This window comes from Netta rufina (genome assembly GCF_964035555.1).
Source record: "Netta rufina genome assembly, chromosome: 12".
Lineage (NCBI taxonomy): Eukaryota > Metazoa > Chordata > Aves > Anseriformes > Anatidae > Netta > Netta rufina.
Genome location: NC_140135.1, coordinates 16,543,433 through 16,560,389, shown reverse-complemented (window position 1 = coordinate 16,560,389; position 16,957 = coordinate 16,543,433).

Below are 16,957 nucleotides of genomic sequence, written 5' to 3'. Positions count from 1 at the left end.
CATGCATCACTGTCACAATGAGAAATATGCAACTAAAGCACACTGCTAAATCACTATGGGCTAGGTACCTTAAACATTCTCATGAGCTCTTCTGAATTGCAAAACAAATAACTAGGAAGTGCAAACATTGAATTTTATTATCACAAGGCATAACACAGTATGTAAAATGGAAACGGAGATGAGAAGGACCATTTTCTTCCTTCACATGTCCATTTCCTAACCATCTGCCATTAGTACATTGTGGATATTTTAAACCTGTAAGGGTTCAAAAAGAAAGTATGTAAGTTCATTAAAGGAAAGCCCAGAAATACAGATACTACTCTGAACAAAAAAAGGGACCCAGGCAACTGCTCGGTACACAGAGCTGGTTTTCCCTCAAATACTTCCTCATCTAATGCATGTTTCTGGAATCAAAATATCAACTACTACATTTTCCACACAGTTCTATTAGAATGATGAATGTGCGAAAACACCCCCCAGACTCAGAGGACAAAAGTGATAGCTATATTGCAAGAAAAGCAATTACTTCTTAAATAAACCCTGAAATTAAATGAAGGTAAAAACTAGTCGTTTCTTCTCTGCAGCTACTATGATTTGTAAATAACTTAGCAGTTTCACAGATGCATGTTTCTTGAATGTAACAAAAAAAACTTGACTTATGGAACAGGTCAAGTATCTCAGCTAGCTTCAGTTCAGTGTTCTTCCAGGACTGCAATCACCTTGGCTCTGTAACATGGGAGCATCTGGGTACCTCTCATAGGCACATGCAGTAGTCTTAGTTACTACCGGAGATAAAATGAAACGGAAGGGAAATAAATGGAAAGGATAGGTGGCATGGAAGAAGAACTCCCCTCATTCATTAACCATTTTTGTAAGCTTTTTGGACTCTCAGCAGGTGCTGAGTAAAGGATCCATTAGACATTGTAATACCTCTGAATTCAGGTGGGGTCTTGCTATGTTATCATTTATCATTCTCCACCCACTCTTATCATTTATCCTTTTCCAGCCCCTCTTACCCCCTGCCCCCACCCCCACCTCCCAGCTCCCCCAATATAATTGCTTTATTGCAGGCTGATCCCACTTAGTGGTTTTAGTGGTTACTACTGAAGACCTCAAGAGTACTTAACTCTTTTCAAAATAAGTCTCTGATATTCTATTTCACATTTAACTTTTAATTCTCAAATGATACAGGCAAAATACATTAATCTCTTATTGTATTATGATAAGGATTTAAATGAGTTCAGGTATCAGTTTGTTGCAAACCATCTAGATGAATGGTAAAATTGTCAGAAATGACCACTGTTTCTCACTACTCAATGGATTTTAAATATTCTCAATTTTTATTACCCATAAAATCTTCTGCTTTGCCCTGACATTTAAGTAGCAGGAGGCACTTATCAACCTGAGATAATTTTCTGTTCCATTGACATTATCTCCTCGTTTATATTGTTAGAAAAGAGGTAATATTCACAAAATGAACTTATTCATCTTGTTCATAGTGTCACCCTGAATATTCGTGTTCCAAGCCAGAGTAACAGAACACTGAATTCATTCCCCTCCCCCCATTTTTTTGTTTTGTTTTGTTTTGTTATTTACGCTTCTGTAGCTTGGAATAAGAGATTGTTTATTTATTATTTTTAAAAGGGATATCATTAAAATACTTTGTCTTCCAGAATTAGTGAACAACATAGAAAAACTAATAAACTGATAAACTGTTTTTATTTGGCAAAACTGTAGGAAAACTAAGAAAAGTAAAAGTCAAAGGTAGCTAAACGTCATGCAGGGACTTTGGCGTTCCTTCAAATATTAATATGCTCTACTGTTAAAGTTTGTCTCCAGCTTTATTAGAAGCCAAAATAACCATCTTTCCTGCTTAGGAGGTATCTACACTGCCTGACCAGCCATTCTCAGTGGCTTTTAAAAGTTTTTATCATTCAAATTAAAAATTTCTACAATGCCATCTGGTCATTCATAATTATGATAAGCTTGAGAACACACCAAAACACACACAAACACACAAGCACTAATAATTCTAAAAAATGTGATCAAAGAACAGCCTAGAAAGAAGTCTGAGTGTTAAATGTGGGTGGGTATTTGCCTGGCATGGAAGAACCTGCCTAGGTAACATTTAAGCAGAACATCTGTCCGAGATCAGAGCAAGATACACAAGTTTCTTGCAATGTGTTTGGCTACTTTCATTAGTTTAACAGTAAGGGGAAAACCAGGATGCTGGTGACCCACATCAGCCCAGTCCAGTCACTGTCTGGAACCAAACCTATAACAACATATAGTTCACCAGAGGCTGGAACTCAGTTCACTCTGCCTGGTTTGGTGAGCTGATTTCAACCATCCAAATCATGGAATCATGGAATCATTAAGATTGAAAAAGACCTCTAAGATCATCTGATCCAACCATTACCCTACTACAAATGTCCCCCACTAAACCATTTCCTCAAGAACCAGGTCTAACCTTTCCTTGAACACCCCCAGGGATGGTGACTCCACCACTTCCCTGGGCAACCTGTTCCAATGCCTGATTACTCTTTCTGAGAAGAAAAGTCTCCTCATTTCCAACCACCTAAGCCTCCTTTGGTGCAATTTGAGGCTATTCCCTCTATTCTTTCACTAGTTATCTGCAAGCAGAGGCTAACACCTAGCTCCCCACAACTTCATTTCAGGTAGCTGTAGAGAATAATAGTCTCCCCTGGGCCTCCTCTATTTTCTGCAGGATCCAACCAAACCATTGTTTCCACTGTACAGATTACTTTACCTCTAATTGCTGACAAGTAGTTCAGTAGATACAAGACCACAGAGCAGAACATAAAAGATTTCATCTCTCCATGGAGAATGTGAAAGAGAATGCTGGCTTCACTGCAGAAGATAGTCTCTCCCTGTACAGCACTACTACCTCCCAATGTGATCACCTGCAAATCCATTTCCAATGCCCTTAATTATTTGTCTATCAGGAAAGTTGGCAAATGTCAATAAATGTGTGAAATGATGTTCTTCTAAATAAAATAAATGTGGTTAATATGATTATATGATAGACTGTACAAGAGATTTAATTAAGAGATTAATTTTTGTTGAAGAACAACCCCAAGAATTGTAATTCTAATAATTCTAGTAATCTTATTAACTTGCAAATTTATTATGAAATTTATGACTAGAAATAAACTCATGGCACAATGTTTTACTGATTTTGTGCAATTTTAAGTGCATTTACATGGTTTTAATAATAGCATTACAATGTTATCTTTACATAACCCACCACATATATATAGACCTACACACACGGCACATGTCATCAATTATCTCCCTTAAGGTGACAGAAGCAATCTATGTGTCAGTAGTGAAAGAGAGATGAAAACAGCATGTTTTCAGAAAGCACTAGTATGGGAAGCTATTCAGATCTCATTTTACTGTGTATATCTTATGCCACAATTTATTTCTATAGGATAGAATAATAAATAAGGTTCACTTCTTTAATAGGCAACATTTTTCTTAAATCCTTTTGCATGCAAAAACTTCTTGTAGCATCAATCAGAAATAATCTATTGCCATCAGTAAGCAAGTTTATTCCCTTTTATATTAAAACTGGTGGAAGAATAATGAAGTCTTTACTCTACAAAATATATTCTTCTTTCCAGCTGAGTTGCGTTTTAAATTCTCTTTTGACTGTGCAACAGATGCCTTACTGCTGCTGCTTTGTGCCTGCTACTCTGCCATGTGGTGTTTGTTGCACAACCTGCTGGGAGACCAGTCAGCCATACAGGACCAGCAGAAAAATGGGAACTTCATGAATAAACATTTGCTTAAAAATCACATTATTTTATCATTTTTTTTCTCTCTACTCTGGTTACTCCACATCTGTAAATCGAACTAGAACCAAGTGAAACCTACTGCAGCACTTCAACTTCCACTGGCATCAAGATTTATTCAGGCCAAGAATACGCATTTATATAACAGCAGTGTCTCCAAGCTCACAAAATTCCCATGGAGATCATTATTTCATCCCTTTAGGTGTTCCAATCATCCTCCGTATTTTTTAACCACAATAATGCAAGTGAAAGAATGAGTAAGAAGTTGGGTTCAGAATAAGAAAAATGCTTTCAACATTTAGGCTTGTTTCTTTACAACATAGGTTCTCGAGTATTAGCAGGAACAGACTTGTGCTAAGGAAGGACAACATCTGTTTGTCCATCACATCTCTGGTTAATGCTCTCCTGAAAGGTCACAAAATACACATAATTATAAAGGAATAATAAAGTTGATGATTAATCAATTTTCAGAAATTATTACTGAATGTAGATATCCTAATTGAAAGACAGTTAAAGAGCTACATTTTCCTACATGCAGAATGAGTCTTATGGATTAGGTGTTACTTTAGTATTTAAAGGGACATTTCAAAGTACCAGGCACTTCAAAACCACAGCCTTAGGCTTTAGTACTTGAACAAGGCAGTCATACAAGAACATATAAAAATGACACCTCTATTTCAAATATCTGTTTTCTTTGATTTTGCTATTTCTAGACAATATATATATGGCTTGAGAGGGGGAGGGGGAAAGAAAGAAATAAAAATTAAAAAAAGAAAAAAAAAAGCGCATTAGCAAAAGAGTTATTCTAGAACATCTTCTCCAAAAAACAAGTGAGCGTTCTGGCACAATTAAATTAATTGTGTGTCCTTTTTTTTTTTTTTTTTTTTTTTGTGTGTGTGTGGGTGTGTGTTTCCCCCAAGCAAACACATGCCACAGCAACTGCCCACCAAATGAGGAAAAACAAATTCCTAACATACAGCAGTTCATCTTTCATTCCATAAAAAGAAAAATTGCTAGGAAAGACTATATATCTCTACAGCACACATTAAACTTATTAAAATGTTAATTTTTAAGAAATTTTTGTAATTCAGTATTCATTTAAATATTATCAGGGGCAATACTGATGTGCTGTACTGTTTTAGTAGCAACAATTGATGAAAAACTGTTTATACACTAGCTTCACTAGTGTTTTTTTGTTTTGTTTTGTCTTTTGCCCCATTATTTTTATTATTTTACCTACGTCCTACCTCTGGACTACCACACAATAACTTCTCTACTCTTAGCAACACACCACTATCATTTTCCAAAGAATAAAAAGCAGGAATATAAATACTATATCCTCTGATATTTCTGAGAATAATGACAATAAAACAAAATCTAAATGCATCAGTGATTAAAAAGAGATTAATATCACTCAGATCATGAAGCAAGATGTGAAGTTACTGGAAATGATGAGATGCATATCTACTACCTGGAGGACTTAATTAAAAAAGATGACCAAACTAATTGAGAGTCAAGGAAAGTAGTGAAATAAAATTGATCTAGTTTTGCTCAATAAATGGTAGATATTTCAGAAGGGATTAAGCTCTGTCATTCTCTTTTAAAATGTGAAGCTTTATTCTTTTTGTCAACTCTTCCTAGTCTTTGAAGTCCCACCCCAGACAAATTTCTGGAAGCATACACATCATAAAGACCAGAGAAAAAGACCAGATGCTGCATACTTATGGAAAAATAGTTTTATTATTTCCATTTCAAGTACATGTGAGTCTGAAACACACATATTCTGTCATGTCATTCTATCACACATAGTCTATCATAGAAAAAAACCTCAGTCATTTCAAAGCAGAGAAGCTTCTCATACTTTCTTTTGATTTTTAGTTCTCTATGACCATCCTGATCAACTGTGATTTTGCTAGAAGTCAGTTCACCTGTAACTTTTTACTATGTGAGAAATTAAATGCATTCAATAAAGCTGCAAGTGAGTTTTGTATAAGGATTTTATAAAATCATCATAATTTTGTGTTCAAAACACTATTTCAATGTTTGTGGGTTCTAGACTTGAATCATCCATCAAAATAAAATAAAATATAATAACAAAGGCTTGAAAAGTGTTCTTTTGTGCACAGCAAGATAGCAGGACAAGTAGTCTTGAGAACTGTCCCTACCAGTTTTGGCACAGGAATTGATAAGACTGTATAGAATCTGTGTTGAAAGGCCTTCTGTGAGCTCAAGCAAAACATCTAAGTTCAAATGTCCTCATAGGAGATGTTAAGAAAAATGAACAAAAATAAAATAACATCTGATACATTTCTATTGTAGTAAAGGTGCAGTAGCTAACATATGTCCTCTATCCCAGTATTCTAGCATTCTTCTCCCATGTAGTAAATACTGGGGCGTCAAGGCATAAAAAAAATGTATGGAGCTGTGCAACACTGATTAAATAAAAGTTGTTAAAAAATCAAAATACCACATTCTGTTATAAACTACTACTCTGCTTATATTCAGAAATAATCAGTGAACACAAATTCATTTATGCATTTCTTAAACTGATATCAGTTATCTTTTATGTAAGACAAGAAAATCTCATAAGTATCTATATACGTTAGGAGACGAGCAAAAATACAAATGTTCACTGGGACATTTGTATGTGCATATATCTTTTACACTTCTGGTGTTTCTTTTAAGAGAGCCAAGGATGGATGCTATTATAGGGTCTTCTTTATCTAAACTATAAAAAGAATAAGAAATGCTAATGAACTAGGCTTCCTGTTACTATCTAAAGGATATCCATCTTTTCACTGGAGACAGTTTGAGGTAATGAAGCCCTTGAGTTCTAAAGATGAATGCCTTGTATATCCCTCACTACCTCTTTAACCCTTACAGACTTCAGTTCCAAAATGCACCCAAAGGTGCAAAGGTTGGACTTAGAAATGACAGGAGAGAAGAGTTTACAAAAAACTCTTTCTTAAAACGCATATCTCCATACAAAAGATGTTGTAAAACTTCCAAGATCTCATACTGCTCCCTGAAAAAATACTATATTTGATGTGTGCTTGTTCTGTAAATTCTAAGGTTAAAACAAACAAACAAACAAACAAAGAAACCACCATTTTATTGACACTACAAAAAAGCACTTCTTAAAAAAAATTAAGAAGTTCTGCTTTAGCAAATTTAAGTTTCTACAGCAGCTGCACAAGTTTCTGTTGCATTTACTAATCAGGAAGAACAGACCTGCAAATAGGTATTGCTAAACATATGCAAAGAATTCAGCTAAGTGTTAACACCTCTCCCTGGGATGGGATTATTGCATGGAGTGTGTTATGAAGTGTTGGTTTCTATCCTGAGGACATAAAGTTCTTGAGAGAATAAAAAGAAGTTGTTTTCCAAAGAGAGCTTTACAGGTAAAGCTCCAAGTTCTACCGTTCTGTTGAAATAGATACGATGGTAGAAACTCCCCATGGAGGTTACTTACTTTGCTCTTTTTACTCCATTCCTTTTAAAATCTTCCTATAGAATTCATTTTTGGCTTACACATTGAGGCAAAATTCATAGTTTGGAAGTTCCAGGTTGGGAAGAAGGTTATCAAATTGTCATTCACCAGTTTACTTCTGATCTACTTTTCCACTCTTTTTTTTTTTTTTTTTTTTTTTTTTTGAGAATGGAGTGAGAAGAGAATCAGGGAGACGGGGGCACTAACCCCATCAGTAAGTAGCAAAGGGAAACATTAGCTCCCTCAGCAGAAGAAATAGAGGTCATGAAAGAAGAGCAAAATACAGGCACAACAGCAAGGTAGCCCCTTAGAACTCCAGCATGAAAGATTGCAATGAAGGAGGGGAAAAGCTCAAGGGCAATGAGGTGAAACCCAGAGGAAGTGGAACAAACAGAGAGATGGATATCACAGAGGTGAAGAATCAAGAGAGTTGAGAAGAGATACACATTTTATAATATATCTGCCTTTGCTGCAAAGCTGTGACTTGAGCTCACGAGGACACATTTGTGTTTCTGTAGACTGTCCATCTCTGAATAAGGCCACACTGAATACCTACACTAGACAATAATTGATGGCATCATGTAATGACACAGTAAATCAAAATTAGCCAACTAAATGACTGCAAACACTAGCCCAAATGCATTTCAAATTTATTCAAAATTACTGAAAAACAGCTTTGTTACATTAGCTTTTCTATCACAGTCTTTCTCCTCTATTATAATTCTTTACCTATTTACCTATCCTCCTACTTCCAACACAGAAGTAATAAGCAATTGTGAATCCTAATAGTATGTTCTAGCTAACAGAACATTAATCATATAATGTATTCATATATGGTTTGGATCAAATCAGTATTGCCTGGGGATCTAGTTTTAAGTGCAAACTTAAAACTAATGTTAGTAATGAAATGCTAGCCTTTGCTGTCTAGTAATTAATAACAATGTTTCTGGCTTAACAATGATATAATTAAAATTTGAAATGCAAATATCACAAAATTCTGATACTCCAGGATTGTAAATCTCTGTAGCACTTTCTAACAAAAATAAATTGAATTGACATTTTTTCTAAAGGAATTGACTTATTTCACCTTCATTCTTAATAATTCTTAAGTTTTCCAATTCTATCTTTCAAAAATATTTTATTCTAGTGTCTTCTTGCTAGAAAATCTGAGTTTAGTAATGCCCAATGCCATAAAGCAAGCAAAAATAAATTAAAAAAAAATCCATAAATATTGGATATATATGCACAACCTGTCTGCTTGGAGATTTATTAAGTTTACATTAAATGTTGAAATAATTACTTTAGGCTTCATGGATACATGAGTATTTCTATTATGCTACTTGCTCATGCCTAAAATTGCAACTTTGTTAAGATGTCCCAATCGCAGTAATCTGGTCCAGTTTGATTATACAAGTTATATTCACAGTTTCTGTCATAAAAGAGATAACAGAAATGAGGTAAAATAGACTTAAAACTCAATTTGTATTTGACAAGCAAGTACATGGAAATTAAATAGTAATAAAATGTAATGACACCTACATCTTCAAAGAAAAAAGAATTGGATTTCCAAACATTAGATAAATACTTTATTTGGAAACGTTTGGTTAAATAGGAATCATAGAATATCCTGAGTTGGAAGGGACCCTTAAGGATCATCAAGTCTAGTCTAGGAATGTGGTCTAGTCTATGTGGTCTGTTCTATGTCATTAAAGCAGGGTGATCTCTAGTAGATTAAACTTGAAATATCAAAGCACCAAGACTTTTGTACTTCTATTTAGTAAAAAAGGAAAGCAAAGATACTGCGAATTCTTTGTTTTTCACTGTAAAATGGACGTTTTGTTTTGGATTTTAAGGAATGTATGTCTGGAATAACTTAGAGAAGAATATTTGGTACTTGTTAACAAAAGGTTACCAGCTTGGGAAAAGATTTGAGTCATTAATTTAATTTTTAAGAGAAGCAGTAGAGTGCAACTCTACAATGAACTAAGATCCGGGAGGTCAAGGAGAGGACCTCATCTATTTGCAGTTGACTCAAACTACAGTTGTTTTTAATACAGCTTACAACTCCTCCAAACTGACTTTGCAAAGAATGCACCTCTTCATCTTGAGATATGACACGCATACAGTCCTAGATTTGATACTGCACATTCTGTGTGTTCAGTGCATGTTTAAATACTGGAATTAGAAAGAGGCATGAGCTATGACAAAGGGAGACTAATTCTGACTTTTCAATACTTAGACCTATTTTCAAGTAATATTCCAAGACAAAATTAAAAACATGTAATATCCCAGATTCTCCATTCAGCATTAACCTTATTAACTAAATTACCTTATTACAAATTACAAATAACCTTATTAACCTTACTAACGAAACCAGGGATATTAGACCATGAATGTCAACTAGTGCAACTCTGTGACTCCTGCTGCTCCACTACTAGAGCAGCAGACCTGCATGGACACTAAGCAGAGAAACTGTGGCCATCAGGCCCAGTCTTGACCAGAAACAGTACCTACACTTAGGACTGGCTTAATGGTTCATTTGAGGAAAGCTTAAACAAGGAAATAATTCTATTATATCAGTTAGCCCAATACCATTTGAGTTATAGTAAACTTTGCCACTAACATGCTTTACAGCAGCCATGAAATTATCTGGCATTCATTATACTGTGATAAAAATATACAAAACAATAGAAAGCAACATCGTGCCTCCACCCAAAACTGCTAATTGTGGAATTTTAGAATCAGTCTGGTTCAACCAAGTCATGTCAATGATTCCTATCACTAAAGAAACAAACTGTCCCATAAATCACCAGATACACTAATTTCTGAAAGACTTTGTTGTTGTTTTTTCTGCATGGCATAGCAATGTGGAAAACAATAAAAGGCTTGTCTTATAGACCAAGCCACACAACTTGCTGCTATCTGTAAGTGTAGTAAGTATAAGTCTTAAATGTAAGCAGACAAGTGATCCTCCACTTCAGGGTGATAGTACTAACAGTCTGTCACAGGAATCAGGCCTTAAACAAAATAGAATTAGAAAAGGTTTAGACAGAAACAATAAACTAATTTCTGACTCATTAGAAAGGTTTGGTCAAACCAAGGATCACTTATTTCTTCAGACTTTTCAACTGTTCTGTCATTTAAAAAGAACTACACCTTCATTAATGCTTTTCATACAGCTTTATCAGTATATGAAAATTTACAAAAAATAGTCAATCATTCTGTGATTCTTTTTTTTTTTTTTTTTAATACAACTTCAAAATACAGAGGGGATGCATCTTCCCAATTGTTCATACTTTAGTTCTACTTTGTAAAATGACACATCTTTCTGCATTTAGTATTCTGCACTGCAATTATTAGACTACAAGCATTTATACCTCTATGTGTTAGCATGGAATACTCCATCATCCTGGTATCCCACAGGAAAAATTGATGCAACAGACTCTTCTCCAGCTGATTCTCCAAAAACTGCCATAATATCTTCTGTTATCAGCATCAGAGTACTTTAGTAGGTTCATCACAGACCTGCTTGGATTTTTAATGTGTCTGACATTGAATCTCATAAACAAAGGAAAAAAAAAAAAAAAGGCAAGATAGTAAGGAAAAAAGCCAGAATTCCCCCAAAGACAACAGGGCAAATAACTTGGTTAATTAAGACTAGGGGGAAGATAGAGATCCTTCTTCTCTTCCAAAAAGAGATTTTCATCTCATGAGAGGATCACTGACTGTTTCGTTGTGTTAAAAAGAAAGTCCTTAATAATCCTGACTAAAAGCAAACTTCTCAAGTACATGACACACCACTCTAAGTCTTATGCATGCATCTTCTGTAATGGGTCCTTGAAAGATTGTGTGGGAAACAGAGAAAATTGTGAGGAAACATATTCAAAGATTACAAATATTTCTATTGTTTAAAAATGTTTTACCTCAACCTTGATTTAAACAAGAATTTCAAAACAGATAAAGCTGCATTAGTCTTTAAAGCATTAGCTTTTAAAAATACTAAGCCACTGTTCAGATTAACGAGACAGGAAGGAGTATTATTAATTTTTTCCTCATCATTTTTCAATGGAATTTAATGTAAGTACTACTAACCAAAGAAACACACACCCCAGAATAAACAAAAATGTTTACAAGTCATAAAAAAGTGATTTATTTTTTAGACCCACACAAACATTTTAACTATGATCTTCCTTTCTTTTGAAAATTATATTTCTCACACCATGCATTTATTGCTTCACAAAGATGAGAAAATTCGTTAAAAAAAAATTACATACATTTGTAAAAGTGCATCATCTTCCAAAGAAATAATTTTTTTTTTTTTTTTTTTCCCCAAGAGAAAAAGCATTATAACATTATCTGCTTCTAAATCCTTGGTCTTCTCTGTTATACTTAGCTTAAAAAAAAAAAATAATAATAATAATTAAAATAAGATTTATCCATATGACAAAAAGGAACAAATTATTAATTCTGTCAGCCTGCAAAAATTGTTTACTTTTTTTTACCAGTGTATAATTTTACAGCAAGATAGATCACTACAGCTACAAATGGTGAAAATTGAAACAACAATTGATCTGTGTGAAGCAAAGTGACATGCTAGAAAATTTCTCCAAGAAAAAATAAACTATCAAGACAGGTTAACTGATGTTATCACCTCATATAAACGTTATGTCATCATCTAAAAATCTGTCTCTCCCAAAACTACAAATTTTCACAGTTAAAGAGATTTCTATTCTTTGTAGCTACTAAAGGACCTGAGCACTGTAGCAGCTGTGGCATGTAATTCATCTGGAAGAAGTGTAGCACAAGGACACTGCCATACACTTGTGACCAATATTCCTCAGTGGGACATTATTTTGAAATAAAAATTCAAGAGCCCACACCTACAAATTAAAATGTATTAAGTATTATACCACAGACATGTTGTAAAGTACAGGGGAATATATCCCAAGCAGGAATGAATCTGACTTTTTTTCCTGGGGAGAAGTCAGAGGGGCTGATAAGAGGTTCTACTTTAAACTAACTTTGCAGCATTTTTACACCTGGCTCTTACTGCTACAGAGCTGCTATAGTGGATCCTGGCCCTTCAATTACTTAATTCCACACAATGAGTAATTCCATGCAATGGCTCATTCTGCACACACATACTCATGAAGATGCTTATGATCCATTTACTGTGTTTCTGCTGCTTCTGTGAGAAAGGGGGAAAAAATGACTAGCAAAGAATTTCTTGACATCTGTTTGAACATCACAATATTTCCTGCCATTATACTTCAGTTTCCTTTTCTTTTTTTTTTTTTTTTTTTCCGCTGACACAGGCAATCAAAACATCCTTGGAAATTAATAAGTTCAGACAATTCTTTTATACAATTTCTAGTAGTCAGCACTTCTGTATCTTGTATAGTCAATAGAAAAACACTTTTACATTAGTTTTGAATTTTCTCAAGGCTGTAGATGTAGGCTCAAAGCACGTTTTCCCTCTGAGTATGTGAACAACTTTTTCCACAACTATAAACAGAAAGCAGCATGGGTGGTCTGTGGCACTCAGCTAAGGCAAAAATATTAAGGAATATACTTCATGCTGAGCGTGTGTGTATTTACTTACATGCATGTATGCATATAGAAGCTGAGAAATCTGCTGTAAGTCACAGAAGAGCGAAGTTCTGACATATTATATCAATCTAGGTAAATGATGAAGCCTCCATTGATGCAAGGGCTACTAAATTATATTACTGTGCCAAACTGTCATTTAAATTCACTGGAAAACCTTTGCTGCTTTGGGCCACTCCACTCACAATGTTGGCAGAGTTTCCTGTGCTGGCACTATGGAGGTACACAAGCCACCTGGGAGCACAGATGCAAGCAGCCAGCAAACAGGCATGAGGCCATGTGTGACAAGGAGACCAGCAGCTCCAGGCATGGGGATGACATGGCTGCGGTCAGCAAAGAGGTGTTCAACTGCTTCAGGAAGCAGGTCAGGGCCATTCCAATCTTCATACAAAGTCTCCAAAGCCATGAAATCATCACTACTTTATGTTAGCGAGTGTTGAAATGATCCCAGAATACTTTGCCAAGCAAAATAAAAGAATAACTAAAAAAGATTTCCCTAAATACATCACTTGCTGAGTTGCTGTGACCTGTTCTTTCTGTACAAATCTGTCAGAAAAAAAAAAAATAAAAGATGCATCTTCTGCTCTAGGAGAAAATGAACTGCATGTCAGTCAGGACTTTATGCTGTGCTCCTATGTAAGACACAACTAAAAGACAAAAAAAATTTCTCATACTTCATTTTAATTAACCTATGTAATACTTAACTTACCTCAAAGAAATTAGGATCTAAATATGAAAACTAAGTTTATACTGGGACTTTTCTGAAAATATTTTACCTTCCCTTATTATACCCCACAGAAAATGAACCCAATAAATACTGAATTTATTGGCTGTAAGTAGAAGGGTACATTGAACTGCAAAAGCATTTGTAAGAGCAATAAGGATTTTAGACTGAAGTCATCACAGTAAAATGGCAAGAATAACAGGCTCTCTTATGTGCCTGGAGAGAGATGGTTCTCCTTCTTGCTACTAGAAAATAGCTTTCTTGCTATTAGAAAATTCAGTGGGATTAATCTATATATTACCAAACACCAAGTATCTCAGTTCTGGGATCTATTTCATTCTCTGAAGTGAATATTAAATTTTTTACATGACTGAAACACTCGAACACTGAGGGGTGCTTATGCAGTTCTCCCATAAGCCCTACAGAAGCCTCCATGCAAACCACAGATGAAAGGTTTACTATTTCACAGAGCCAACACTAACTGCACAGTAAGTACAACAAAGAAATTTATTCCTTCCGATCAAGAAGGAATCAACATGCATCGACATCCATCACATCGGGAACTCAACACAAAAGAACACATACACAGAATGGGCAGGAGTGAGCAGGGGAAGAGGGGTTTCACCACTGCTTCCCCCCACTTTGTTCAGCCCTTCAACAGAACTTTGGAGGCTAGTGCTGGGTATGGAGAATAACCAAGGCTAAAAACGTATTCTTGATCAAAAATATAATCTGAAGTATTTCCAGCTGAATGGGATTTTCAATGAACTTTGTGAGGGTTTTGTTTTGTCTTTGCTTTTCCTTGCAGATGTGAGCTTTTAAGTATCAAAAAAGAAAAAAAAAAAAAAAAAGAAAGAAAGAAAAAAAACCACATCCTTCACATAAATCCTCTAAAGAGAAACTCATTCCTGATTCCTAATACAGTTCTTCTCCCCTCCCACTTTCACTGATGCTTACTTCTTTCTTTTCAAAAAAGCAGAAAGCAATACAAAAAAATTCCAAAGCAATATATCACAGTAGATTTATTTGCCTGGCTTTCAAACTTCCTACTTATTTACATTACTAAAAATAAATAAATGAATAAATAAATAAATTAGATGGGAAAACATATGAGGATAGAAGACACAAATATATATAAACCCAAACATTAAAATTAGAAGTGAAGAAAGTGAAGACAAGTATCTAACGATTTGCATCATTAAAAAGTAATCACCCTACACCTTTCTATAAATTCGTTTTTTCCTCCCTTTCTATTTAATTTGACAAAAAATAGCTTCCTTTTGAAGATTCTGGGCAAAAGTCTGTTCATGATACGAAGGCTCCTACTCCACAGTGGTAAGATAGATGTCATCATAGAGTATACATCATCCAAAGCAATGTGAGATTTCAAAAATACACCAAGAACTATATCAAGAACAGTCAGTCAAAGTTTTGTTTCCTATAGAAGAAATATTTGGGTAGTTAATATCTAAATCATGGAAGTGATAAGTCATAAGGTGATATTTTTAAACCTATAAGTATGTTACTCTGGAAAATAAATAAAAGAGAAATAAGGAAAAGGTAGAATTCCTGAGAACATAAGTTAGAGCACAAGTAGCTGTCTTCTGAAATAAAACTGTCTTATCCCTGGATAGCGTATACAGCAAGTTTGAATGACTTTCACAACAAACAAACTAAAAAGTTGCTAATGAAAAATATTGCACAAAACTTAATAGCAAGTCTCTTAAGCCAACAGCCAATCAACTCATTCGTACAAATGGACATCATTTCTGAAGTAGGTTCTACCACAGCAGTATTAAAACACAGTAAATAGTTTTCCTTGATTGCAAAAAGTCAAACTGAAGTGGCAGAAGTTTAAGAGCTGCTTAATAGCAAAATACCAGAAAATCAATGTCAGGCTTGCAGAAAAACATATGCACATTATGTCTAATACATATTCAATAGGATAGAATACAGAAAATAGCTATGAACATCTGTAGTGATGGATCATAAAAAAAATCTCCCCCCAAAACCATTTCTTCCAGCCCCCAGACAGCTAGGAATTCCCTTCTGAAATATGTACTTGAGCATAAAGAACAAGACTCCTCTCATAGCTCCTTGAGCAACAAAATCAAACCTGCATTAAACAATTGGAAATAGGTATGCACTCAGATACATGTTTTTTGTTGCTGTTGTTTCTTGTTTTTTTTGTTTGTTTTCTGAAGCTACCACTACTGCGCATAAGATTAGATAAAAGCAGCGTGACCTGGCAATACTGCTGAGCAAACCAGGAGTCAGTATGCTAGCTTTCCTGAGTAGCTCTATTCCTCCACAGAACTGCCAAAAATTACTACTGACATATTATCATTAATGTAGAAAGCCTTTCCCTTTTATTTATGTAGAGTCATAATAATATACCATAGGAAAACAACTTGTTTTCCTGGCTAATGTTTCAACACGAAGCCATCAGAATTTGTCCACAAGTCCATATTCATATCCATAAATCTATCTAAATCCATATTCACATTTGACTATTAATCCAAAGTAATAAATTATCCAGGAATCATCTTTATAATACAAGTAGAAAAACAAACAAACAAACAAAAACCCATCTGCTAACGCCTGCTGGTCCAATGTTAGAAGAAATCTGCGAAGATGCTGGTTAGAGAACAACAGTGCATAAGCGCAGTACTAAATGTGACTGACTTCACAGTAGTTAACACCAGATGCAAGTTTATGCATCACCAATACACAAGAAGCACTGCTGCTGAAATCACAGATGCATACAATAAATAAATAAATAAATAAATGAATAAATAAAATCACAAGATGGTATTACAAGTATCTCTATTGAAAACCCAGAATGCCTTCATATCACAAATCTGAGCCTGATTCTCTGCTTTTTCTCCAAATGAACACACTTCTAAACTGGTTTTAAATTGCTATCTTATCAAAAGACAAATTATTTTAGAAGGCTAGAAGTCACTCTGTCACCTTGCAATTTCTTTAATTACAGCAATTTTGTAGGAAAATAGAAGCAGAAATAACTATGTAATTTCTTGGATAAATTTATTTATCCAAATAAAAAATATTTCTAGATAAATTCTTGAATATTCTCTTCATAGCACATAAAAAGAGAAACTTAAAAGAGATGCTATTTATTGTTCTGTCTGTTTCTCAGAGGCTGGGCTTTATAGGGAACCACTACTTCCCATTACATCCAGTTCTCAACAGTTACCAGATACATCTGGATACATTCTAAGATGTTGCCAGACAACAGGTGAAAATGCTATTCAATACCTTCACTCAGAGAAGACAAGAACAAGTAAAGGATTGACA